This window comes from Pipistrellus hanaki, assembly GCF_964339955.1.
Source record: "Pipistrellus hanaki genome assembly, chromosome: 1".
NCBI lineage: Eukaryota > Metazoa > Chordata > Mammalia > Chiroptera > Vespertilionidae > Pipistrellus > Pipistrellus hanaki.
In genome coordinates this window covers 75,740,066-75,766,930 of record NC_140503.1, presented here as the reverse complement: position 1 = coordinate 75,766,930, position 26,865 = coordinate 75,740,066, and the positions used below count along the sequence as shown (strand labels likewise).

Sequence of the window (26,865 nt, the reverse complement as noted above, 5' to 3'; positions counted from 1 at the left end):
AATTTGGAAAGGCACTCCGGATTCTGCCCTCAGTCTGTAACAATAAACTCACAAAGTACACTCACAGTCTCCCAAGACCCCCCCCCCACACACATTTCCATCCCATTATGGTATCAGCTCATATCCAAGACTCTTGTCTATATCAGAGCAAGATGTAGGTGGGGTGGATTTCTGAAGCTCCTCAGGAGTACCTGTGAATGAAAAAATAACTCACACCAAAGAAACCATCATCTGTCCCACAAACACCCAATATACAATAATGATGAAAGGGCATGGCAGCCACAATAGAATCTTCCAATATAAAAGGGTAAAACAGAAGACTCATAGCAATTCTGAAATCTAGCAGGAAGGTTATCATTATCACTATCTCCAGGAAAAGAATTTTTCCTGATTAGGGACAAGCTCCCAGAGAATGGTTGCCATGGCTCGGCCTCCTGTTTCATCCTTACTTTTCCATAAAAAGTGGAATATGTTTGCAGCTAAGTAGTTTTCTCAGCTTGTATCCTGCTCAATAGAGGTTAAGAACACAGAGGTCTTTTTCATTTAGAAGTATCTCTGTCTCTTTTAGTTCAAACTGTTAAAATTTCTGTTAAAAATTCTGGCCTTCCTATGTATCTGTACTATATTTTTAAGACGGATTTTTTTAAGACCCACTTCTCTCTACTTTGGCCTAAGAAACAGTGCTGTGGGGGCAATATCATTAAGATTCCTGAAATCCCTCTTTTCTAGCCAAAAGGGCCCAAAAGGTACTTTCTTAAGATTCTTAGAAACTCTATTGTGTAGTTGAGGTCAACAAGGCAAGCCCTTAAGAATCTTAAAAGCCCTATTGTCTAGCTGAGAGGGTCTATGTGACAAATCCTAATCAGCTGAACAAGTCTTTCCACCCCACTCTTGAACAGATCTTCATGCCATGGCTGGTTTTTTTAGGCAGCACTCTGGATTTGCTCTTTACCCCAAGGCTTTAATTTACTCTGAAAACTTTTTGTGTGCTGAAAGCGTTAAATATGAGAATTATTTATGTTTCAACCAGGAAATCCTTATTTGAAATATTTCTTCTAGATCGGAGGTTGGTCAACTATGACCCAAAAGACAAATCCACATTGTCACCTGCTCTTGTCATATTTTTTTTTAATTGGAGCACAGCCACATTTATTCACTTACATATTTTCTATGCTTGCTTTAGTGCTACAACTGCAGAGTTGCTATAGACACCATAGAGCCTGTAATTAATAAAATATTTATTATCTGGCTTAATATAGAAAATGTTTGCTGACTTGTACTCTAGATACAAGTCAGCTTGCAAATTGAATGGTTCCTTCTTTAGTTCATTTCACCCTCCTATGACCATGTACACTGAAATAAGCCAGTTGACACATAAACATTCTGCCTAGAAACTTCCTTAGTCAAATACACAAGTTCATCATATATCAATATATTATCTATCTTTTATATTGCCACAAGTTACTGCATTTTCCAAACATTCTCCCTCTACATAATTGGACAAAAACTCACCTCTTCTCCTGGCTCAACAATTTTCTCACTGTCTTACCAAACATTCTCCCTCTACATAATTGGACAAAAACTCACCTCTTCTCCTGGCTCAACAATTTTCTCACTGTCTTACCAACCTCTCTTTGAGGTTCTCGTGGTCTGCACCCACTACCTGGTTCCAAAGCCAGTGCTACATGTTTTAGGGTTTTGTTACAGTAGCACCTCACTTTTGGGTAACACATTTCTGTTTTGGTTATCTATTGCTGTAAAACAAGCCATTACAAAATGTAAAGTTTAAAAATGATCATTATTTTATTACCTTTAGTGATTTTATATGTTAATTTGGGTTAGATGGCTTCTTCTGCTCTTCTTGTCAGCTGGGGCTATCATCATCTGGTGGCTCAACTGAATTTAAATGGCTCAGATGGATGCATTAGTTACGTATTGCAGTGTAAAATATTATTTCAAAACCTAGTAGGTTAAAACAATAAAAATGTATTACTTCACAGCTTTTTTAGGTTAAGAATCTGGGAGCAGCTTCACTGATTGGTTTTGGCTCAGGGGGTCTCCTGAGGTTGCAGTCAAGCTGTCTACTAAATTGAAGTCACCAGAAGTCTAGTAAATCCACATCATGTGTTTTTAGGCAGGCCTCAGTTCCTCACCACACAGTCTCCTCCATCGGCCACCTGATTGTCCTTGGGAAATGGCAGCTGGCTTCCTGAACGAGTGACCTGAGAAAGGGCCACCAAGATGAAAAACACAGTGCAATTTATGATCTCAGAAGGGACCAATCATCATTTCCATGGTATTCAGTTGGTCATACAAACCAGCACTAGTGCTGTCTGGGAGGGGACTTCACTAAGATATGAATAACAGAAAACTACCTTTATTGGGTGTCATGTTGGAGACTTGCTGGCTACCATGAAACTCACTCACGTGGCTGTCGGTTAGTACTTGATGTAGTGAGTGCCTCTGCTTTCACATTTGTGATTCTTCCTTCTATCTGGGATTCTCCCTGCATAGAGGCTGCTTTCCAAGAGGCAGCAAGTAGATGCTTCCAGCTCTCTTTGGCCTGGGCTTAGAAATCCCAGAACGGCTTTCCCCTACATTCTATTTGTCAAAGCTAATCAAAGGCCATCCCACAACCAAGGAAAGCAGAAGTAAGCTCCACCCTGTGATGTGAAATGTGACATGTATTAACAGTAATTGGTGGGGGATACTATTGAAGACTAGCTAACATAGGAAATGAATAACCAATATTATTTCCCTTCTGTCTTCTACCCTGTTGCAGGAGATTCCTATTGATCTATCCATCCAGAAGTCAGAGGGCAAAGATGTCCATTGAACCAGTCCCTAGATGTCAGCCTTATGGGCCACAGAGAGGATTGTGAGGGAGTGAAAATAAAACTAGAAGGACAAAGAGAAAATAACCATCACAATTCTGAAACATAGGTAGTCCCAGAGAACTTTCATCTTTCAATAATTATATAATTAAATAAAAACTTCTAAATATCTATTAAAGGAGCTTAGTGAACAGAATGGTTTCTGTAACCACTTTCTTCCTTTATGGCCTGGCAAAATAAAGTTTTAGAATCCTTCACTTTGAAAATGTTGCTATGTGCGCTGCAAAATTTGGGACTCACCTTAGTCTAGCAGACTATTGATATTAGCATTTCTAGCTGAGAAGAGTTTTGAATAGAAATATGATGCTCTTAGTATGAGCCCATAGACATTTATGTTAACACAGCTATAACAGTAACATTTTATGTCCTTTATGATTAGTAGCTTATTTGGGGTTCAGATTTACATTCCTTATTAGCAAACCCTAATCTGTGTTCCAGTCTGCCACGTCCTAATCTACAGTTTCTCTCAGAATGTCCCTAATAACTAGATGTCTGCCTTTGACTGGGGTCCAGTTTGAACACAGAGGAATTCCCATGACATGAATGTGGCCATTGTCTAGTACTACTACTGGAGTGCTTCCCCCCATCAGGTCATATCCCATAGATAATGTTGTGATCTCAGATCCCACCTGATACTCTCAGATTGCCTCAGACATTACATCTGTGCTCACCCACATTGGAGTCAGCCCTCTAGCTCCTGTTTCATCCAGGCCTGCCTTAATCTCCTCTCTTTAATGTTCTGCCTTTGAAGAAAGCACTGTAGTAGACCTTGTGCACTTCAATAAATAGAAAACTGGTATTTTAGCTGTGCTTTTGGCAGTGACAATATTTTTTATGACCATTTGAAAAACGAATGTTATATGGATGGTTACCTGTCATCTTCAAAGTTAACACCAGAGCTAGCAACATGGCATTTTGACATTCAGTGCTAACTTCCTAAGTAAGAAGTTTGTATTTTTATACTCTGTTCAAAACACTCTACCTATGTGTTTGTATGCCCCGGACAGATTATTTTCATAATGCAAAAAGCACTATTAAAGTGTTTTCACAGTTTGAACTTGCAGCTTTCAAAAGACTATATGTTTTCTATCACTTTTTTATCTCCCCCATTAAGCTAAGTGTTTCATATCATTGCTATAAACAAGCCAGTGATGATCCAGATTGCCAATATTCCCCTACTCATTCAACTTTCATTAGTCAGAAGCTAAGATGTGTTTTCAGTGGAAATGCTATATTTTAATACAGGATATGGTACAATTCCAGGTATTAGGTGTTTTGAAAACATTTATCTTCAAACAAACTGGTATTATCACTGTCAGTCCATAAACATAAAGATGAAAAAGAGCTAATAAGTAAATTGCCCAACATTTTGCTAACATAAAAGTAGAATTAGAATATCATCAATTTCATATCCATCTGTATCACTGGACAATAAAATCAGACTTTTCGTAAGGAGTTACATAGGCTACTTATCAAAATATGGTTCAACCTATATTATGGGCTGTTGTATGACAGAATTATTATTGATGGCTTTAAAAATAGGTTAGCCTATGAAATATAGAATACACAGAGAAGAATATATAAAATGTATGAGGATTGGTTATAGTAAAATAATAACATGAACCCCATATATCCATCACCCAAGTTAAGAAATAGAACATTACAATTTAAAAACCCTCTATCATATTTCCTTGAGTACATTTCTCTTTGTCTTCTCCTACCCAGAGAAAAGCAGTCCTAAATTTTGTATTAATAATTTCCTGTTTTTTCTTTATAATTTTACAACCTATGCATAAACTCTCATACAATATACAACTTCCATGAAGTCTTCTCACTTTCATTTAACATAAATGGAAACTTAACTATACCTACTCTTACTACTTACACTGAACGATATACTTTGAGGTTTATTAATGTTGATATATCTGGTTATGTTTCATTAATTTCCTCTGCTTTATAGGATTTCACTATAAATATACTACAGTTTATTTATTCTTTTATATTTGATAGATTTGTTTTTTTGTTACTACCCTAATGTTCTTGCAAAGCATTTGTGTAAATGGCTTCCTTGTGCACAGAGTCAATAGGGCAAATGCTAACTAATGGAATTGCTGGCTAATAAATCCAGGCATGTTCAACTTAGTAATACTGTAGCAATCATAATGTGCTAGAACCACTTCCAAAATCTTAGTGTTTAAAACATCAAAGGTTTGTTTCTTGTTTGTGCTATGTTTTCATTTTAGAGAAGGGTTGCATAGGGAGAGTCTCTCCCACATTCTTCTTCCGGGAATGTTACCAGTTACCATGGAAGAGGGGAAAACTTGGTTAATCATTCACACCTCTTAAATCTTCCCCTTTGGAAATGATAAAGGTCATGTAGCCACACAATTTCAAGGGGTAGTGCAATTATAACACTGAGAAGAAAAATCTCTGAGTAGCCTGAATGTCTATTAATGATGACTACAAACTATTCTCAAAGTGATTGCTTCAATTTACACATCTATAAGAGAGGATGAGAGTTTCATTTCTTCATATCCTGCCCAATCTGGTACTGTTAGCTATTACAACTTTTTAAATCTGATGAATATGACCCATCTCACTGGGATTTTAATTTGCATATTCCTGATTAGTAATGAGACTAAGTATCTTCTCATAACTATGTAAGTGTTTTTTATTCATAAGAAATTCTTCTTTTGTAAAATTTCTCTTGTTATTTTATCATTTTTCATTTAAGTAGTTCCCATTTTTTAAAATAATGATTTGGAGGAACATTTATATATTCTGGTTTAATTCTGTGGCTTGTTTTTTCACACTATTTAAGATGTGCTTTGATGAATAGATATTTTTCAATGTAGTAAAATTATTAATCCTTTATTGTTTTTATATTTTATTTGTTTAGTTTCTTCTTAATACTTACCTAAGGATATTTTTCCCATTGTCTTTCAAAGGTAGTAAAAGAGAGAGAGAGAGAGAGAGAGAGAGAGAGAGAGAGAGAGAGAGAGAGAGAACATTGATGTGAGAAAGACACATGATCTGGTTGCCTCCCGCAAGTACCCCAGCAGAGGGCAGGGAACAAACCCACAACCCAGCTTTGTGCCCTTGACCAGAAATTGAATCTGCAACTCTTTGCTCTAACCACTTAGAACACTAGCCAGGGCTTGTTTTATTTTTTATGTCTTATTTAGGAAATATTTTCCTACCTGAAGAAATATACTCTCTATATCATTTTCTAAATGTTCTATAGTTTGACTCTCATGTTGATGTCTATGGATAATGTAACATAGAGCTTCATTTTTTCTGTTTTTTTCTTTCTTTTCTTCATATGTATAGCTCTATACCAGTCAGGTAGACTATTGATGGCTGCCAGCCAGGAGAGCACATTTTGATACCTAGACGACATTTGGAAATGCCTAGAGGCACTTATATTTGTCACAACGGGAAACAGGGTGCTTCTGGCATCAAGTGGGTAGAGGCCAGAGATGCTGATAAAACATCCTCAATTAACAGACACATCCCAACCCACACACACATCAAAGAATATCCATCTCATTATCAACAGTGCTGAGGTTGAGAAAATCTGGATTAGATTGACCCATGGTAGCAAACCCCAAGTCTTTTGACAATAAAGGTTATCTCTCCCTTACCTTCAAGTGAATTGAGGACTGACTGACACACTACTCTCCTGCATAGATCATTGCCCGTCTCACAGCAGAGGCCACCGGGAAATGCAATTGTAGCACGTTTGCAATGGCTCCACCAGAGGCATCATACATCTCTTACTCTCAGATTTTTTTTGGCCAAAATCAATTATCTAAGTTTCCACTTTAAGGAGCTGGGAAATAAAACAGATTAAACCCAAACTAAATACAAGAAAGGAGATAATAAAAATAAGAATGAAATCAATGAAATAGAAAAATGTCAGATACTCAGTGTCTATGTGTGGCTAGTGATTACTATATGGGACAGCACAGATGGAACATTTCCACCTTCACAGATAGTGTTATTGAAGAGTACTGTTACTAGACAATCTGTTGGGATATAGAAAATCTGAGTGATGATTTTAATCTTATTTTCTTAATTGCATTAAAAACACTACATCTAAGAACTGCAGAAAGCTTTTTTTTAATGTACATGAAATGTTCTCCAATACTATCTGCTGGTTCACTAAACGAGTCTCAATAGGCTTCAAAACTATTGAAATCTTACAAATATCTCTACTCATAACATTAGTGAATTAGAAATCAATCAAAAATCTAAAAATTAAGAAACACAGTCTAATTAAATATATAAATAAAAAATTAAAAGCACATATTTAAAGAACCCAAAGGTCAAAGAAAAAAATCTCATAGGAATTTACTTTCAACTGAGTGGTAGTTAAAATACAACATGTCAAAATAAAGGTAATAAAGTGCAGGTAATGAAGTGCTCACAGTAAAATTGGTAATTTTAAATATTTGTTTTAGCAAAGTGAAAGGTCTAAAAATCAATAGTTTGAATTTGTACTTTAGAAGCTAGGAAATAAAGCAAACTAAATATAAGAAAACAAAGGATAAATATAAGAATGAAACTAGATGAAACATAAAAATAGTTCAACAATAGAAAAGGTAAATTAAATCAAAAACTATAATTTTAAAGATCAATAAAATTGGTTAATTTGTAAATAGACAAGTAAGAAAGACACAAATTATCAATATCAACAATGAAAGAGAGACCTCCATAAATCCTAAAGGCATTAATAGCATTAACAGTAAGCACATATTATAAACAATTTCATGTCAATAAATTTAACAACATAAACACAATAGGCAAAGCCTTGAAAGATTCAATTCCAAATATAACATTAAATTTTCAAAGTGAATAGCTGTAGATTTCCCAAAAAATAATTAATAATCTTTCTACAAAGAAACCTCCAGGCTTAAATAGGTTTACAGATGAATTCTGTCAACCATTTATGAAAGAAAGAATACCAATCATACACAGACTCAGAACATAGAAAAAGTAAGCAATACTTGCTAACACATTTAGTTGTGACTAAGATGAAGTTAGTAGCTAAGTATGACTAGAAAAGAAGGAAGTGATTATTAGACTTAATACATAGAGATGTTAATATATATATATATGTCTTTACATTCATATTATTAATTATTTTTTGGGAAATCTACAGCTGCATAGTATTCCATTAAAAACAAAACCAAACAAACAAACAAACAAACAAACAAACAAAAAAACCTGTGGTACATTTACACAGTAAAAACACTTTTAAAACCTCATGCTGTTTTAACTACAAGATTAGTGGTGTCTGATTAGAATAGAGTTTCTCATTCTATGTGGAGTATAGAATAACATAGCAACTAACACTAAATATATCAGTTCAGCAAATGTGAAGTGTTGTGTAGATTTAGCCTTCAGACATTAAAAAGCAATAATTTAAAAACAAAGAAGATGACATTATAATGTAACTGGCTTAAATGTAGCATAAATCTTGCAACTTTGACTCTTCTTGACTAGTTTGTTTGCGTCTGTCTTCATTAAAGTGAATGTAATGCCCAAACCTCTAAGTTCTCATGTACTATGGATAAAATTTTAGGTAATTAAAATAATATCAGTGATTAATTTTAAGTATTTATCAGACACATATTTTGATCATATATTTTCCTGAGAAAATGAAAGTGCAATGATGACTTAGCCAGACATAAGTCCTGGTACCTTGGATTTCATGATTTCAAGATGCCATAGTGAAGTGATTTTCATATTTGCACTTCTGGTTGAGAACATCTTAAGATGTCTCATTGTCCCCTGCATAACCACCAAATTCCCAAAGCAGAATACAAAACAAACAATGAAACCCAGAAAAACTATTATGCCAATGGCTTATTCTGGAGCCTGGGAAATATGTGTTGTAATATCAAACAAAAGGTATTTTGCAACTTTGGGACAATGCAAATCACAAACCCTTAAGAATCCTATCTTTATTTCCTTACTAGTGGCCCGGTGCATGAAATTCATGCATGGGGAATGTCCCTCAGCTCAGCCTGCACCCTCTCCAATCTGGGACTCCTCGAGGAATGTCCAACAGCCTATTTTGGCCGGATCCCGGTAGGATCAGCCTTAAATGGGCAGTCAGACATCCCTCTCACAATCCAGGACTACTGGCTCGCAACTGCTCACCTGCTTGCCTTCCTGATTTCCTCTAATTGCTTCTGCCTGTCATCCTAATCCCCTCCTAATCACTCCCCTGCCAGTCTGATTGATGCCTAACTGCTTCCCTACAAGCCTTTTTGCCCTTAACTGCCATCCCCTTCAGGCCTGGTTACCCCTAACTGGCCTCCCCTGCAGGCCTGGTCCCTCCCTAACATCTCTTCCCAGCAGGCCTGGGTCTCCCCCAAACTTTCCTTCCCTGCATGTCTGGTCGCCCCCAACTTCCCTTATCTGCCAGCCTAGTTACCCCCTAACTGCCCTCCCCTGCAGGCTTGATTACCCCCAATTGCCTTCCTCTACCAGCCTGGTCCTTCCAACTGCCCTCCCCTGCTGGCCATCTAGTGGTGGCCATCTTGTGTTCACATGGGGGCAGCAATCTTTGACCAATGGAGGCAGCCATCTTGTGTGTTGGAGTGATCGTCAATTTGCATATTACTCTTTTGTTAGACAGGATAACTAAACATCCATGGGTATAACACATTGTTTCTTATTCTGCCATCCATCTCAGACTTCCTAGTGGAAAGTAAGATGGAGGCATCAAAATAATTCCCTGCTTCAATCAATTCCAGTTTTCTCTTTCAGAATTATTACAATAATTTTAAGAAAATAAAATGGAAAAGAAAACCAATTACTACTTTTAAAGTAAAATTTTACTAACCCATTAAGCATTTCCATCTTGTGCTAATTGGTTATTGAACAATATTTTGTAAACTTTGTGCCTCCTAGTATTTTATACAAAAGTTGGTGTTCTGAATACATTTGACTTGAATTTTTGAGCTTTTAAATATTTTTACCATTTCAAAGCCATGTTAAGTAAATATAATCATTCACCAAATTTTAATACACTGATGACCAGCATTGCTTGCATTTGTATTGTCATGTTAAGTTGTTTAGGTTTTTCTTTAGTAATAATTTTTTTTGGGATTTCTGAATTATAAAATTATAAACATCCTATGTAATAAAAGGCTAATATGCAAATCACCTAAATGGCAGAAAGACCGGTAGCTATGATGCTCACTGACCACCAGCGGTCAGATGCTCACACAGTGGGAGCACTGCTCAGCCAGAATCCGGGCTCACAGCTGGCAAGCACAGTGGCAGTGGCAGAAGCCTCTACTGCCTCCACAGCAGTGCTAAGGATGTCCAACTGCCAGCTAGGGTGCGGGCCTAAGTCAGTAGGACATCCCCTGAGGGTTCCCGGACTGCACGAGGATGCTGGCTGGGCTGAGGGACCCTCCCTCCAGTACACACATTTTGTGCACTGTGCCTCTAGTAAATTTATAAAATTATGAATTTCACATTATAAAGATAATTATAAAAATGGCAAAAAATGTGTATTTTTAAAAAATCTATTGTTATCAGTTGGAATTTGTCTTTGTAAATCAGAATTTTCTTAATTCTATGCCATCAAAATAATGAAATAAATAAAGCTGATATTTACAACTTCTAAATTCAAGTCTTAATATCATAAAATGATTTAATTCTTCACCATCATTTTTAAAAATTTAACTTTATTGTTGAAAATTCACCATAATTAATTTTAACATAAATGTTGCAAGTTTAATTCATATAGTAAATTTATATTAATATTTATTTTCTTTTATTTTATAAATATATTAATCTATTTATTCCTCACCTGAGGACATGTTTATTGATTTTAGAGAGAGAGTAAAAGAGAGCAAGAGAGTGAGAAAGAGAAACATCATAATGAGAGAAACATTGATTGGTTGCCTCCTGACACTCCCTGACCTCGGATAGAACCAGTAACCTAGCTATATCCCCTGAATAAGAATGAAACAGGCAACCTTTTGGTGTATGGGACTATGCTCCAATCACTGAGAAACCAGGTCAGGGAAAAATATTTTTCATTTTTATTGGAAAAAAAGAATTCCACTGAAAATCACAACCTAAATTACATATGTGTATCTAGCTTAGCTTTTGCTTTCAGTGTTCAGATGTCTGAACTGCTTTTCTTGTGTCAGGATGGATTTTATGCAGAACAATAACTGCTATTTAATGGTACTTAGAAGGTCATAATGAAGATAATATTTACTTAATTGGTATTCAAACTCAAAAATTATAAAACTTTTTTTTTGTTTGTATTTTTCTGTCATGAGTACATAACTCAATGTTTATCTTTGGACAGTATGCCAGTCAAAGACTGCCTGGCATTCAGTCACTTCAGAAAAAAAGGTTGTTTTCATTCAATATTAGTAGTCTGAACAAATAAGTGTAAACACATTGGCTGACATCCCAGGCAAGTAACAAAATGGGTGAAGTGCTCCAGAATAAGTATGAGTTATGGAAACCATGGCAAAGCCCTCAGCCCATGCTCTGCCTAAAAGAGCAACTGCAATTTAGCTTTGGCTAATTATTGCTACACATGAATGTGAGATCAGATTTACCATCTTATGTGATTTTTTTCTAAAGATCACTAGAAAACCTTTAAAAAAAGAAGAAAACAAACATAAAATCTATCTGTTTTTAAATGTTGGCCCCCAAAATGAGATTACAGTACTGTCAAAATAAAATAAGGTAGTCAGTTTGTAATCTCTCAACGATATAATTCAAGTTAAATTGTTTTAAAAAGTTTCATTTTGGATGGATCACAAGGACATTCTATATAATAATCCTATCTAATAAAAGAGTGATATGCAAATTGACTGTCACTCTAACACACAAGATGGCCTTCCCCAATGTGGTCAAAGATGGTTGCCCCCATGTGGACACAAGATGGCCTGCAGGGAAGGGCAGTTGTGGGTGATCATACCAGCAAGGGAGGCCAGTTGGAGGTGACCAGGCCTGCAAGGGAGGACATTTGGGGGGAGGACCAAGGCCTGCAGGGGTGGGCAGTTTGGGGCACCAAGCTTTCAGGGGAGGACAGTTGGGGGGGGACCACACCTGCAGGGGAGGGAAGTTGAGGGGAACCAGACCTGCAGGGGAGGACAGTTAGGGGTGACTGGGCCAACAGGGGAGGGCAGTTAGGGGCAATCAGGCCGGCAGGGTAGCAGTTAGGTGTTAATCAGGCTGGCAGCAGAGTGGTTAGGGGGTGGTCAGGCTGGCAGGCAGAAGTGGTTAGGGGCAATCAGGCAGGAAGTAAGGCGAGCGGTTGGGACCCAGCAGAACTGGATTGTGAGAGGGATGTCCAACTGCCCATTTAGGCCTGATCCAGTCAGACATCACTCAAGAGGTCCCAGGTTGGAGAAGGTGGAGGCTGGGCTGAAGGACACACACCCCTGTGCAAATTATACAGCTGAATGACTGATTGCTATGACACACACTGATCAGCCGGGGACAGATGCTCAACTCAGGAGCTCCCCATGGTGGTCAGTGCACCCATCCCCAGAGGGAGCACCACTCAGCCAGAAGCCAAGGCTCATGGCTGGCGAGTACAGTGGTGGTGGTGGGAGTCTCTCCTGCATCCTCAGCAGTGCTAAGGATGTCTGACTTTCAACTTAGGCCCACTCCCCTTAAGAAGGGTGCCTAAGCCATCAGTCAGACATCCATCAAGGATTCCCAGACTGTGAGAGGGCACAGGCTGGGCTGAGGGATACTCCCTCCCCACAGTGCACAAATTTCAGGTACTGGATCTCTAGTATCTATAATAATAATAAAAGTGCAATATGCTAATTAGGCCAGACAGCTGAATGACCTTCAGGACATTCTTCCAATGATCTTCCAGACAAAGCCAGGGCTGTGAGGTCCAAGGCAAGCAGTGCAGCTGTGAGGGTTAAGCCCCTTTCACGAATTTCATGAATCGGACCTCTAGTACATTAGAAAAGAATTAGGGGCCCGGTACACAAAATTTGTGCACTGAAGTGGGGGTCCCCCAACTCGACCTGCACCCTCTTGCAGTCCGGGAGCCCTTGGAGAATGTTCAACTGATGGCTAAGGCCTGCTCCAAGCTAGCAGTCAGTCATCCTTAGCACTTCAGCAGAGGCAGGAGAGGCTTCCGCCACTGCCACTGCACTCACCAGCTATGAGCCTGCTACTACATTGAGCATCTGCCTGCTGGTGGTCGGTGTGTGTTATAGTGACAGGTCATTCTGTGGTTCAGTTAATTTGCATACTAGCCTTTTATTATAAAGGATACATTCACATTTAAAACTACGTAAAGAATTCAGGCTCACACATAGTATATAAAATTACTTATGCATTTATATATTTGAAAATATTTATTGCAGTACATTGTATTCTTCTTTGGCTATTAATAACGTATTGAAAATCTGTAACAGAATATTCTAAAAAAAAATAGATTTAAGCTTAACTATTTCACTCTTTAGAAATAATTTTAAAAAGTCATTTCCTTGATTCCTTAACCATATCTCATAGTCTTTTCATATTACACAGAAATCCAGAACTATAAGGTTTCTTGAAAATATCTAATAAAATCCTTTATGTTATGAATGAATAAAGTCCAGAAAGTAAAAGTGCTTATCTAATATCACAGAGGTAGTTAACAGCAGAGACTCCAAATAGCATAAAGTTAAGAATTTACATTTAATATTTCAATATGAGATTATGAAGACCGAGGAGCAAAAAGAACATACATAGTAAATTAAAATATAAATTATACAATTCGCCAAAACAGGTTTGGCTCAGTGGATAGAGTGTCGGGCTGTGGACTGAAAGGTCCCAGGTTCGATTCTGGTCAAGGGCATGTACCTTGGTTGTGGGCACATCCCAGTGGGCTGTGGGGGGTGTGCAGGAGGCAGCTGGTCGATGTTTCTCTCTCATCGATGTTTCTAGCTCTCTATTCCTCTCCCTTCCTCTCTGTAAAAAAAAAAAAAATCAATAAAAATATATATTTTTTTAAAATGATTAAGATGTCAATTTAAAAAAAATTAAAAATTAAATAAATAAATTATACAATTGATATAGATGCAGACAAATCTGAGTCAATTTACTAACTAAATATTTTATTTTTATTTTTAATAGACATTCACTAATATATTTGCAGTTGGTAAACAGTTTTCAAGTTGTTACCTTAGTGAAAGAATCCTGATGGGTACCATTTATATCTGGGGGAATTTCAGAAGCAGTGTCAGTGGACAGAGCTGGTGTTCTGAGCATCAATAATAATTAAGCTCAGTATTTGTCATTCAACTTTACTTTGCAAATAAGCTGAGAATTCAGAGATTTTTTTTATTATTACACAAAATAGGAATTTAGTGGGCAGTTCAATAGGGAATGGAGTTTAGAAACTAACTGTAAAAGATAAGAACTTTGCTGCTCACCGTCAGAAGAGCTGCCGATTCAGACAGGTTCTAACAGGGAATGGTGGCATTTTCTATCAGAACCACAGAGCAGCTTGAGAAACCAGGACTGGATATTAATGGAGCCAGTATAATTGCTCCATATACTAAACATCATGCTTTATATATTCTAAAACAAAGCAAATCATATTCAATATCTTCACTCTCCAGACTTATAAAAATTATATTTTTTTGTATTTCATAGAGGGGCTATTTTCCTCTCCAGAAATATCCAAGGATCTGGAGGAAGTGTAATTGCTACCTGTTGGGAAGTTTGCTGGTCTTTACTTTATGGCAATTACTATCGATATTTCCTTATATCCCATGATGCTATTGTGGTACATCTCCTGTGATATGTTGGGCACTGATCCACTGACAGGTTCAATTAGCCTAACATGGTGATGTCACTTAATAAGTGTACAAAAATCTATATAGCGCCGCCTTAAAGACCAGAATGCTAAGTGCTTCGTCTTTAACAGCGTCACTCAGCTATTCCCCATTTAAGGAGCTACATGCAATGGACTCCCATTTGTAACTCTCCCAGATTCTCAGGTAGTGTTACTTCCTTATTCCCAACTCTCACTACATCTCTCTTCTTCTTCGGACAAACCTCCCTGGCTTCAAAAACTCTTGGGTAGAGCTTTTCCTGTAGTTACCTAGCAGTTATCTTGGGGACCCGAAACACTGAAAACTTTAATGTCCCCGCGTAAGGCAGAAACTTCAGATTCAGAAGACTAAGCCTTGGTACCTTTTGAGTGGAAAAAAAGCTCATTTTTAGAGTATTATTTATGTTGAAGTGATACAAAGCATATAATAGCTCAATAAACTCCTAACACACAAATTCTGGCAAAGGGACTCAGTTACGCTTAAGGTAGAATTAACTTCACATCTAATGAGTAAAAATGATTAAGACAAAGAACAAGTCAAACAGATGAATGATAAGGACACATGATCATGGGGCCAGAGTGCGGTGGAAGGTTGTGTTAATGAAATAAGCAAATGCAATCTTAGAATTAATAAAGGGGATATGGGAGCATGGCTTGGTTCACAGGGTTAGTATAAAGAATAAAAGTGACATAGTTTTGGACTGGAGTGGGGACAGAGAACTGAGAATAAACCAGAAGAGGAAACTGAGACCTTAATTTTTAAAAGGAAATGAAACACACTTTTTCTTGCATGATCTTTTTGACAGGAATTAAAAGCTAAACAATTGCATAATGTGTTGTGTGTAGTATATATGTGTGTTGTAATATTTACTATGCTTCTATCATTGTAGAACAGCCAGATAAATACATGTTTGGTTTTTTGTTTGTTTGTTTGTTTGTTTTACAGAAAGGAAGGGAGGGAGATAGAAAGCCAGAAACGTCGATGAGAGAGAAACATCAACCAGCTGCCTCTTGCACACCCCCTACTGGGGATGTGCCCACAACCAATGTACATGCCCCTGACCGGAATCGAACCTGGGACCTTTCAGTCCGCAGACTGACGCTCTACCACTGAGCCAAACCGGTTTCGGCAATACATGTTCTTGTTGAATACATAGGCTACATGTATTTATGAGAACATACTTATTATATTTTTAGGATAATGTTTCTGAGGTTCATCCATGTTGTAGCATGTATAAGTACTTTTTACCAAATACTATTCTATTGTATGACTGTGCCACATTTTGTAATCCCTTCATTAGTTGATGAAAGTTTTGGTTGCTTCCACTATTTATCTATTGTGACTAATGCTACTATTAGCATTCATGTAAAAGTGTTTGCTCAAAATCATTTTCAGTTCTTTTGGGCAAGCACCCAATTCTTAGGAGTGAAATTTTTGGGTCACATGGAATTAATTCTATCTTTAGCTTTTTGAGGAACCACCGGGTAGGGTAGCTAAAATTCTCAGAGTGGCATAGTACTGAGAGAAAAGAGCTCCACAGCAAAAGACCTTTGGAAATCTGAAAGGGTCCTCTTGGGACTTTAGCTGAGTATTAAGTAGCACATGCATTGGGGGAAACTGCCTAAGTATTAGAGGTAATAGTGACTGGTACTCAGAAAGACAGAGCTGGGAATAGTTCCCTCTCCCTTTATCCAGAGTGGAAAATTTCCTAATTCACTCTGAATCAGCTAGAGTACAAAGAGGGTTTTGCCTCAATTGTGGGGTAAGATTAGCCCTAAATTAAACAGTGATTTGACCCAACCTTATAAAGCTTGAAAGCAAGACCCCAAAATTTCAAACTATTTACATTAACTACATTCAAGAAAAAAGTTCTAAGAACATTTATAGAAACCTACATAAAAGTAAAATTAATAATACCTGACATCCCATAAAAATACTAGTCTTGCAGAAAAGCAATGTAATATGATTCATAGTGAAGAGAAAAAGTAAACAAAACCATATCAAAAATGACATAATATTGTCAATAAACAAAGATATGATATTAAAATAATTGTAACTGCCTTCTATTGATATATGTTTAAGAACCTACATAATTTATTTAGTATGTGAATCCTTGGAATATATTAAAAAAGACAACTTCTAAAGATGAAAACTAAAGGCCCAGTGCATGAAATTCGTGCACGGGGGCAGGGGGTGGGGGGTTGTCCCTCAGCCCCACCTACACCCTTTCCAATCTGGGACTCCTTGAGAGATATCCAACCACTTGTTTAGGTCCAATCCCATTGAGATGGAGCCTAAACAGACAGTTGGAGATCCCTCTCACAATCCGGGACTGCTGGCTCCCAACTGCTCACCTGCCTCTGCCTGATTTTCCCTAACCACTTCTACCTGCCAGACTGATCACCACTCCCCTGCCAGCCTGATTGACACCTAATTGCTCCCAGGCCAGCCCGATTGCCCCTAACTGCCCTCCCTGCCAGCCTGGTCACCCCTAATTGCCCTCCCCTGCTGTCCTGATCAACTCTAACTGCCCTTCCCTGCAAACACCCCTCCCCCAACTACCCTCCCATGCAGGCCTGGTCCCCCCTCAACTGCCCTCCTTGGCAGGCCTGGTCCTCCCCCCTCCAACTGCCCTCTCCTGCAGGCCTGGTCTGCCCAAACTCCCCTCCTCTGATGGCCTGGTCATTCCTAACTGCCCACAACTGCCCTTCCTCTGCAGGCCATCTTGTGTCCACATGGGGGCAGCCATCTTTGACCACGTTGTATCTTTGAGTGACGGTCAATTTTCATATTACTCTTTTATTAGATAGGATTGTTACTTGATCTGTGTAAATAGAAAATTCTAAGTGCCCAGAAGTCTGATTTGAATCACCAAAATAAAGGCTCATGGTCCCTCAATCAAATTCTTGTCCTGAGTCAATTTATAAATCCAAGAAGACTTTGAGAAAGGGCCCTGGCATATTATGAATTCTATAGCTCATGCTCAGAGAATTTAAGGTCTTATGTCCTCCATCATTCTGAAGCAGCTGGTTAGATTGGACTGTAGGTTGTCCTTCTGAAACCTCAGTTGTGGTGCCAGCTAGATCAAAATAACTTGAGAAATTGGGGCAATGTCCTCAAGGAGGTGGCCCATGCTCTAAATCAGCCTTTCACGTAAGGTGCTATTTTTCACATAACCAGGATTTACTGATTCTTAAATCATAAATCCAAAGGCTGGAAACAGAAGTGTCTCCTCTCACTATTGCTCCTAATAATCTTGTTTTATTTTTCAAGTACAGTTTACATACAATATTATTTTGTATTACTTTCAGCATAGTGATCAGACAGTCATATACTCTACAATGTGTCTTCTCCCAGAAGCCTAGCACCCACTGGGCACTGTGCATAGCTATTATAATATTATTGACTATTTTCCCTATGCTGTATTAACATTCCCATGACTATTTTGTAGTTATCTATTTGTATTTCTTAATCCCTTCACCCTTTTCACCCAGTTTCCCAATGTCCCTCCCCTCTATCAATAATCTGTTCTCTGTATCTAGGAGTTTGTTTCTATTTTGTGTGTTCATTTATTTTGTTTTTTAGATTCCACATATAAGTGAAATCATATGGTATTTGTCTTTCTCTGTCTTATTTCACTTTGCATATTACCATCCAGAAATCAGAAACTTTAATTCAAAAACATATATGCATCCCTCTGTCACCAAAGCATCATTAACAATAGCCAAGATATAGAAGCAACCTAAGTGTTCCTAGTAATCTTGATCAGCAAAAAGTTTTTCCCCACATCTGCATGATCTTAAACTATTTGGGTCGAGAGATCTGAGTTCCAAAGCAAGAAATGCATCCACCAGGGGACACCATAAAGATTCCACTGAACTGAACTGAAATGTGAGGCTGCCATTTGGCCACTTTGGCCTCTGGAGCCTCTGAATCAACAGAAAAGAAAGGGGCAACTATGCCAGCTGCAGTGGTTGACCCTATCAAGAAAAAATAGGTGCTATTACACAAGGGGGGGTCAAGACGATTATGTCTGAAATACAAGAGATCCCTTGGGGCTTCTCTTTGTATTCCCATGTCCTTTGATTAAAGTCAATGGAAAGCTAAAATGCAATTCAGGTAGGATTTCTAATAGCTAAAATCCTTCAGCAATTAAGTTTTGCATAATTCTACTTGACTAAGAACCACAACCAGCTGAAGTGCTTGCTGAAGACAAAGGAAATATGTAAAAGGTAGTGGAGGAAGGAAATGAAAGAGGGTAATGGAAGAGTGGAAGAAATACCAGCTATGATGATGCAACCATTGCAGAAATGAAGACTGTAATCATTATGTGTGCTTCTTTATTATTTTGATGTGACTTTCTATATGCACTAATCTTTTTCATTATCCACCTCACCCTCTTATTATGTAACATAAAGCATGCTAATAACCGTTAATTTTATATTTCAGTATTTAATTAACAGGCTATCACAGGATTTTATGTCCTCCCCTCGGGGAAGGGTTAGCATGTTTTCAGTTTTACATGGGATAGCTCATTCCGTTCTGTTGTTATGGTAGAAGTATAATTTTGCTGCTATCTTTATCTGGTGATTATGCTTTAAGGAGATGTGTGTGGTGTCAGTTGACAAAGTGTGGCTGTGATGACATTCAGAGTTCCTTGTTTAGTGCGTTTCTTGTTAGAGTGGTCTGCAAGGGACAGTGGCTTGTGAGAGTTGGAGGACAGAAGGGAGACAGCAGCCATTTTGAATCATGCACACAACTTCTATTTATTCAAACAATAGCCTAGATCCCACAGTCTAGGGATTTATGAGATGTAATTAAAGTTCCAATTGTGAATTCAAAAGGGAGATTATCCTGGGTGGGCCTGAGTTAACCAGGGAGTAGCCATCAAAGCAAACACGTCTCCCTGAAAATTGGAGACTCCAAACACAGTTGGTCTGCAATTGCTCTCCCTTCCCCCTATGTCTTTTCCTCCTGACTGCCCATCTGTAGATTTGGGGCTTTCTTAGCCAGAACATATAATTATGTAAGCTAATTCCCTTAACATTACTATCACTATATGTCTATATCTAACCTATATCTACATGTGTGTAAATATATATGTATACATACATTTTTAAAATATATAACTTATTGGTCTGCTTCTCTGATTGAAACCTAATTGATAGACATTAAAGGATATTTAAGAAATATATCAACCAGTTGCAATGTATTTATTTGGATAGAGGTTTAAACAAAATGTGAAAAAACAAAAAACAAAAACGTTATAAGACCATTGGGGAAATTTAAACTCAGATTGGATAATGACAGTATTTAGGAGTTTTTGTTAATTATTTTCAATATAATAAGGGCATTTTGGATAGTTTTTTAAAGACTGTAATATTTTCAGAATAAAAATATTATCATAGAATTTGATTTCAAAATTGTCCTTAAGGTGAGATTATAAATGAAACAAGATTATTCAGGAGTTTATTGTTTCGAAGGTAGGATTCATTATATTATTTTATCTCCTTTTGAATACATTTGAAAATTTTCCATAATGAGAAAGTAAAATAATTTTTAAAAGCCCACAAATACTGAACCTTGAGAAGAAAATGTTAAATAAAAGCAAATTATATATTTACTAATTTTTCTACCCCCACTACAGACACTATGAAGAGCTGCTATACCAAGCTTCTCCTTGTCACCTTCTTTTTATCACACACATGCAGACATTCAAACCCCCTTTCTACTCATATGCACATAAATATCCATATGTAAAATGTAGGTAAGTTCTGATAACATCTCAATTATATGAAATAACACATGAATAATTTACACGATGGAAATTAGACACTTCTGACCAATTGTAAAAATGTTTCCACATAGTGAAACCAAAAGATTAAATAAAATCTAGATATGTGTTTGGTAATACAATTATTTTAATATAGAGGGATGTCAATTTCTTCTTGCACTTATAAACACAAGTAACGTTATTATAAGACAAACAGAACTTGTTATTTGACCTATAATAAACAATGGAAACAGCAAACTACATTAGAAAGAAGTATTGACCAGAAACTTTAAAAGCTTGTCTAGAAGTCATAAGAAGTACTATGGTTTACTTGAACAGCAGGAATTAAACACACAAGAAATCTCAATAATCCAAAAATGTAAGCAATTCCTTGTTGCTATCTGTGGATCCAATTTTTTGAAAAAATATATTTTATTGATTTTGGAAAGAGAGGGAGAGGGAGAAGGAGATAGAAACATCAATAAAAGAAAAACATTAATTAGGTACCTCCTGTATGCCCCCTACTGGGGATTGAACCAAAAACTTGGACATTTGCCCTAACATGGAATCCAACAGGTGACTTTTTGGTGACCTAATGGGACAATGCTCAATCCACTGAGCCATACCAGCTGGGCTCCAATGGTTTGTTATTTGAAATTGTATTACATTACATTTATAATGTCTCATTTATTATTTCTTCAATTCACTTCATCTTAATATGTATAATACTTCCTAAACAAGAGTCATTCTATCAAAACGGTCATTTTCATGTTAAAATGTGAAATGATACATTTTAAAATTCTAGTCTACTACTTTCTACCTTTCTTCTTGATCTCTGGTCTTAGCGCTAGCCAAGATAAGCAGAGATAGGGAATAAAACATCATAGAGAGTAGAGGATGGGGATGTTTTAATTTATTATACCACAGTGTAATATAAGATTGAACTTTGCCGAAATTGGTTTGGCTCAGCGGTAGAGCATCTGTCTGCAGACTGAAAGGTCCCAGGTTCGATTCCGGTCTAGGGCCAGACTGAAAGGTCCCAGGTTCGATTCTGGTCAAGGGCACATACATTGGTTGCAGGCACATCCCCAGTAAGGGGTGTGTAAGAGGCAGCTGGTTGATGTTTCTCTCTCATCGACGTTTCTAGCTCTCTATCTCTCTCCCTTCCTCTCTGTAAGAAAAATCAATAAAATATATTAAAAAAAAAGATTGAACTCCGATAAACATTTCTACTATTACACATGGGGAAATTACCATATAAAATATATTTTATGTTTTATAATTTTCAGGCTAAAAGAAAAAGTTAAAGCTTTTGAGTATTAGTAAGGTGACCAATATAATTTATTGTACAAATTGGGACAATTTTGAGGGTATTTATAATTGCTCTGGGACATCAGCATAAGCCAGGACCATCTTAGGCAAATGGAGATTCAAGGTCACACTAAGCATTATCAAAATAAAGCATGTGCAGTTAAAAGTATTTTATGAATGCAACAGTAAGTAACTTAAACTTAGTCCATATAATATGAATACTATTCAGTTATTGCCCAAATGGCATGGTTCAGTGGTTGCGGCTCAACCTATGAATCAGGACATTTTAATTCGATTCCAGTCAGGGCACATGCCTGGGTTGTGGGCTCCATCTCTAGTAGGAGTCATGCAGGAGGCAGCCAATTAATTATTCTCTTGCATCATTAATGCTTCTCTCTCCCTTCCTCTCTGAAATCAATAAAAATATATTTTAGAAAAACACTAGTCAATTATTGCTTTAGTTTACTTCCGTAGTTTTCTTTTTTGTTTTATCTTAACATGTTTATCATTTACTGTATTTACCTCAGCAATATGTCATATCAAAATGGTTTAAAAGATGAAACTGTCACATTTTGAATTGTGGTCCCCAGAATATTTCCAACTGAAGATTTTAATGAATCATTTTAAAATGCAAAATGATAGAGAATATAGTAAATGTATTATTTACAATATCAAAATTGTTTTCCTTGGTATATTTTTTTCATTGTGCCTGAATACATACACCTTTAAAATGTGTATTTTTAACTGATTTAAAATTCGTATACAAGTCATACTTTTATTTTTGACACTTTTCTTTGTAAGATTCTATGAATTATAGTAAACTGACTAAAAAAGATAGTTTTTAGAGAAGTACAGAGCATCCATCAACTCTCCCATATTATGGATGAGGAAAATGAAATAGCAGGTAAATGCCTTATTGTAGGTCACAAAGTAGATAGGCCAGAACTAGATCATTAAATTTTTAATTTTGAAACTAGAGTCCCAGTGCACGAAATTCATGTACGGGGGTGGAGGGGTGGGAGTGGGGATGGGTGGAGATATCCCTCAGCCTGACCTGCACCCTCTCACAATCTGGGACCCTTTGGGGGATGTCCAACTGCTGATTTAGGCCCAATCCCACACTGGCAGTTGGACATCCTCTCGCAATCTGGGACTGCTGGTTCCTAACTGCTCACCTGCCAGCCTGCCTAATTGCCCCTAACCCCTTTGCCTGCCTTCCTGATAGCCCCTAATTTCTCTACCTCAGCCCCCACTGCTGCAGTTTCATCTGGTAGGATATCTGGAATGATGTCTGGAATGTTATTCAGCTGTCTGGTCGAATTAGCATATTACACTTTTATCATTATAGATAAGGCTAGGCTTAAAAAAGAGTTACAAGGACAAAAGTTCCCCTTTACCTCCAACTTCCCCTAATATTAGTTTTTTACATAACCATGTACCAAATTGTCACAAAGTTCTTTTTATTGCCCTATGGGAAGTGTTAACTTAGTTTTATTATCTTTAAGGCAAAGGACAACACATAAATTTCATAATATTTAGAAAAATGCCAGAAAAAAATTATCTATTAGAAATCAAGAAAATATATTTGATGCCAAAGAATTAGGATTCTCCCTAACATATCTCTTTATGAGGATGATGTATTTGCAATTAAGGTATGGACATTTTTTTGAAATAATGCTAATAACACATTTATGTCTCTACATAAATTAGTGTGAGCTTTCATAGACTGTTTCATAAACATAGACACCATCAGTGAATTTATATTATTTAATACAGAAAAATAAGATATTTGAATATCTGAGAAGATAAAAAAAAGTTCAATAAATCATTTTTCTGTAAGCAGTGAAATCTTAGAAAAGTATTTCTAATCCATAAAACTACTTATAGAACTTGTTATATAAGACCTAGGATATAAGATTAGGTGGTATACTCTTTTGGTACATATTTGCTTCTATTTTCTTTGTGCTACATTGAATAAAAAAGCAACCAGAATATTTACATTGATTTTTCAAATCTTGCATGTTAAGAAACTAAAAATGTGTTTAAAAAACACACACACAAATAATTCAGGCTTATTACAGTCAATGCTTGGTTACAATATTTAGATTGTGATAATTATAAAACCTTAGGTTATTTTTGTGTTGTTAGTCTTAAAACTTTCCAAATTCTTTCATATGCATTTGATCTTTCCAATACTTTGCAGGAAGACTGATTTTCCTTTTTCCCTAAATTCATGTTGATACTTACAACAAACTGCTGGCGCCCCACCCATTACTCCTTGACCTTCCTTCTCTGAGCACAGGGCTTTTCCACGTGAAGGGGATGTTCCACGTGGGTGTGTTAGTTCCCAGCATTTCTAGCCTGTGGAAGAGCAGAACAGCCTCCAGTCCCCGGAGGAGTCCTCACAAAAAGAAGCTGTGCTGGGCTGGAACACTTGCCAGCGTGCCTTGAATGAATGTACCTAGGAACAGATCCCCACCAATGACCGGAGAGTTGGTGTCTATATACCCATTTTTTCCCACACATTATTTTGAGGCTACTGTTTTAAATGGTTTTCCAGGAAACTTGCTTGGTAATTCACCCTTCATTGCCTTTCTTTCATCCCCTGTCTCACTTCCCAAGGTCCCTACTGTGTTTCCTGAAAACACTACTAAAACCAACTACTTGCACTTGAGTCCTTAACTCGGGTTCTAATTATGGTAGAAACAAACTCAGAAAATATTTTCCCAAAGCATAGGCTGAGGTAACGCTGAAATAGTGGGAGTATTGATGTTCTTTAGTATCTGGGCTGTTTGTAGGAAAGCAGGAGCATGGAGACAAAGAAATGGGTTTAGGGATATTTGTGGGTACCGACTTTTTGTGCCTTCTCTAGAAAGCTGGTAATTATTTTATTTATTTATTTAATATATTTTATTGATTTTTTACAGAGAGGAAGAGAGAGGGATAAAGAGTAAGAAACATCGATGAGAGAGAGTCACCTATCAGCTGCCTCTTGCACACCCCCTACTGGGGATGTGCCCGCAACCAAGGTACATGCCCTTGACCAGAATAGAACCTGGGACCTTTCAGTCTGCAGACCTATGCTCTACCACTGAGCCAAACCTGTCTTGGCAGAAGCTGATAATTATTACTGAAAATACATTATCTTCCATCCAGGTTATTCAGACCAAAACTCAGAAAGAAAAAGAACCCCTACTGAAAGCTGATAAAGAAAATTATTATTTTCTATCACAGTTGCTTATAATTCATCAACTAATTAGCAAGAAAAAGCACACAAGTTCTCTTGTGCCTTAATTTGTTAGAAAATATTCAATTCGCAGTGCTGGAGCCCTGGCTGGGTTACTCAGTTGGGTGAAGCGTTGCCCTAAGCACCAAATGGTGGAGGGTTTGATTCCTGTCAGGGCACAATCATCTCTCATTACTGAAAAGCACCAGAAATCCCAAGGACTCCTAGATGCTCCTTCCAATAAAGAATGCTAGGTTGCAGGTTGGGGAAGTGTATGGGAGGCAGCTAATTGATGTTTCTCTCTCACCTCAACGTTTCTGTGTCTCTCTTTCCCTTCCCCTCCCTCTAAAAATCAATAGAAAAAGCATATCCTCAGGTGAGGATTAAGAGAGAGATGCAGTGCTGCTTTCTTGGGTAATTAAAAAATAAAACATGAATTTTAAGAAAAATTAAAAGGTCACACGCTTCTATTTTTTTTTTTTGAAAAGTTTATTTGTAGCTTAAGGAGTATAGTATAATAATTATTAATGCGCTGGGAACTGCTTTTTTATTTCTTCAGTTTTATTGCTGGTAGGAAAATGCAGAAAACAACGGATAAAATGCCGATGTCTATATAACTAGAATGATAGAGGTATAAGTGTAAAATGGAGAAGCAGAATTTAAAAAACACACACAACAAAACATGCTAGAGAATGGAGGCGTAATTAGAATATAATCTCTTCATTGACCAAATCAGCTCATAGGTGACTGATCCTTAGTGTCCAGGTATTAAGATTGTCTCTGTAATTGCTGGCATGTCATAGCTAGGTTACTATTAAGCCCACTATGCACACCAAAAATCATATCTTCTACTTCTGGGCACCAAGGAGTGTGGGTAGTATATAAATATTAAGTCTGAAAAAGTGAATAAGAGAAGGGTGAAATGAATACCATAACTTTCAGCAAGCTTATGTCTATAAGGCGATTTAACTTACACATGGCAATAACAAATATTTTCTGAACTATTTTAGAAATATTTTATTTTTAGAAACTTATTAACAGTAGATTTTCAAATTCTAAGTCAGTCTTTCTCCAAAACTACATTTTGCTGAATATTTTGCCCAAGCTTTAATGTAATATAGCTTTGAAATTTATCTTCATCTCCCTTCCCCTTCTTTTATTGCATTGAAACAATCTAGTACTAAATCCCAGCCCTAATTTTTTGTTAAAAAACATGCTTACATATTTTTCTACATTTCACAAAACACTTTGATTGCACAATGTCTGGCATCAGCCTGTTTCTATCTTGACTACCACATACTTATTCCAAACCCTGCTTTTATTCTCACCACAACTCCGTTTTCTTATACCCAGTTCTGTGTATAAACCCTCCTTATTTTTGGTCAGGAAAGCTATGGTGAAGTTCCCTATTACATCATATTCAAAATTCTGGACTTCGGTTCACAGATGTTTACCAATATCCACGAACTTACCTGCTTTCCCTTTCTTTCAGCTCTCGGCATTTCTTCTGCCCTGACGTGAGGCAAACCTGTTTTTTCCCACACCAGATGAACTTTTATTCTCAAACTAAATGTCATTCTCTTCCGTGTTCAGCACACTATCATCTATCTTTCAACAGAAAAGCACCAGAAATCCCAGTGACTCCTTCCAATAAAGAATGCAAGGAATGGAGTTAGTAGTATTCATTTCCATTCCCTTCTTTATCTAGCAGGAATTATATTTTACTCCATTCGCTTTGATTATTGCTTCAGATATGCAGGCATGTGGGGTTAGAATGCCACAGCATGATAGCGAAAGTCCTTTCCTATGCCTGCTTAACAC

At 37.1% G+C, this 26,865-nt stretch overlaps 1 long non-coding RNA gene across 2 annotated transcripts in view; it reads right to left on the bottom strand.

Annotated features, from left to right (window-relative positions):
• Positions 1-26,865, bottom strand: part of LOC311614859 — a 38,272-nt gene that overhangs the window by 8,562 nt on the left and 2,845 nt on the right. The window contains exons 1-2 of one of the 2 annotated variants that reach the window (XR_014793720.1): positions 5,812-5,835; positions 1,999-2,222 (exon numbers count right to left, since the gene is read on the bottom strand). This is a non-coding gene — a long non-coding RNA (uncharacterized lncRNA). Of the gene's footprint in view, positions 1-1,998; positions 2,223-5,811; positions 5,836-26,865 lie in introns of those variants that run through there. The other variant, XR_014793719.1, reaches the window with a different exon arrangement.